Source organism: Saimiri boliviensis (genome assembly GCF_048565385.1).
Source record: "Saimiri boliviensis isolate mSaiBol1 chromosome 19 unlocalized genomic scaffold, mSaiBol1.pri SUPER_19_unloc_2, whole genome shotgun sequence".
NCBI lineage: Eukaryota > Metazoa > Chordata > Mammalia > Primates > Cebidae > Saimiri > Saimiri boliviensis.
Genome location: NW_027412503.1, coordinates 552,754 through 555,158, shown reverse-complemented (window position 1 = coordinate 555,158; position 2,405 = coordinate 552,754). Strand labels below are relative to the sequence as shown.

General features: G+C 39.5%; 1 non-coding gene across 1 annotated transcript; it reads left to right on the top strand.

Moving 5' to 3' along the window:
- Nucleotides 1-570: 570 nt before the first annotated feature.
- Nucleotides 571-677, top strand: LOC141583297 (U6 spliceosomal RNA). Its single transcript, XR_012515975.1, has one exon. It is a non-coding gene; the product is annotated as a U6 spliceosomal RNA (small nuclear RNA).
- Nucleotides 678-2,405: the final 1,728 nt, after the last annotated feature.

Genomic DNA, 2,405 nt, shown 5'->3' with positions numbered 1-2,405 from the left:
CTAACACTCTGCCACAGCTGCCCCACTTTGCTGCCTTCAGTGCAGTATACTCCAAACTTTGAGGAGCCAGAGAACAAAGTTGAGACCCAATATAAGTTTCCCAGAGTTAAAGCACACAGCCCAGGAATTGAGAGGTGAATTTTGGCCCCCTAAAATCCTCCAAAACCAAAGGCAGCTGCCTGATTCTACTTTAAACCACAATCAAACCCTCAAGATCATCAAATATGATAAAAGAAAAATATCCTGTGCAAAGGTCAGCAACCTCAAAGGTTGAAGGTGAATAAGCTCATAAAGATGAGGAAAAATCAGTGCAAGAACACTGAAACTCAAGAAGTCAGCATGCCTTCTTTCCTCCAGATGATTACATCAACTGTTCAGCCTGTTCAAGTTTTCAGAACTGGCCAGAGGCTGACATGTATGCAATGATACAAGTAGAATTCAGAATATGGGTAGAAACAAAGTTCACTAAGTGAAAGAAGTATGTCATCATCCAATGCAAGGAGGCCAAAAATCATTGTAAAACATCGCAGGAGCTAACAGGCAATATATCCAGTATAAACAACATTACTGGTGCTCACTTTGGCAGCACATATATTAAAATTGGAATGATTCAGAGAAGATTAGCATGGCCCCTGCTCAAGGAGGACCTAAAAATTCATGAAGCATTCCATATTTGTAGAAAGAATCAATATCTTGAAAATGGCCATACTACCCAAAGTAATTTATAGATTCAATGCTGTCCCCGGCAAGCTACCAATGATCTTATTCACAGAACTGGAGAAACCCACCTTAAACTTCATATGGAAGCAAAAGAGAGTGTGGATATCCAAGACAATGCTAAGCACAAAGAACAAAGCCAGAGGCATCATGCTACCCGATTTCAAACTATAATACAAAGCTACAGGAATCAAAACAGCATGGTACTGGTACTAAAACAGAGAAATAGAGTAATGGAACAGAATAGAGGTCCTGGTGGCAATGCCACACATATACAACCATCTCACCTTTGATAAACCTGACAAAGACAAGCAATGGGAAAAGGATTTCTTGTTTAATAATTGTTGTTGGGAAAACAGGCTACCAGTGTCCAGAAAGCAGAAACTGGACCTCTTCCTTTCACCTTACAGTAGAATTACCTCCAGATGGATTAAAGATCTAGACATAAGACCTAATGCCATAAAAAAATCTAGAAAAAAAAATAGGCAAAGCCATTCAGGACATAGGTGTAGGCAAGTACTTCATGACTAAAACACCAAAAGCATTGGCAACAAAAAGGAAAATAGACAAATGGGACCTTATTAAACTCCAGAGCTTATGTACAGCAAAAGAAACCATCATTAGAGTGAACCAGCAACCAGCAGAATGAGAAACAATTTTTGCAATCTACCCATCTGACAAATGGCTGATATCCATAATCTACAAAGAAATAAAACAGATTTACAAGGAAAAAAAACAAGCAAACCGGTTCAAAAGTGGACAAAGGATATGAACAGACACTTTTGAAAAGAAGATATATATGAGGGCAATAAACATGTGAAAAAATACTCATCATCACTGGTTATTAGAGAAATCAAAACCACATTGAGATATCACCTCATGCCAGTTAGAATGGTGACCATTAAAAAATCTGGAGACAACAGATACCAGAGAGCATGTGGAGAAATAGGAACACTTTTACACTGTTGCTAGGATTACAAACTAGTTGAACCATTGTGGAAGGCAGTGTGGCACTTGCTCAAGGGCCTGGAAATTGTAATTCCATTTGACCCACCAATCCCATTACTGGGTATATACCCAAAGGATTATAAATCATTCTATTATAAAGAAACATGCACACGTATGTTCACAGTGGCACTGTTTACAATGGCAAAGACCTGAAAATAACCCAAATGTCCAGAGACGATAGACTGGACAAGGAAAATGTGACACACATACACCATGGACTATTATGCAGCCACAAAAAACGATGAGTTTATGTCCTTTGTAGGGACATGAATCAATCTGGAAACCATCATTCTCAGCAAAATGACAGAAGAAAGAAAATCCAACACTGCATGTTCTCACTCATAGGCAGGTGATGAATAATGATAACAAATGGACACAGGGAGGGGTGCATCACACACTGGGGTCTTTTTGGGGGTGGCCAACAGGGGGACACCAGGGGTTGGGGAGGTCAGGGAGGGATTACCTGAAGAGAAATGCCAGATGTATGTGACTGGATGGAGGCAGGAAACCACATTGCCATATGTGTACCTATGCAACAATTCTGCATGATCTGCATGTGTACCCTATAACCTGAAGTACAGTTTTTTAAAAAAGAATAAACTGATGTGATAGAGCTGAAAAGCACACTACATGAATTTTTATAATGCAGCCACATGGTAATTGTGTGTGATTGCCTTATA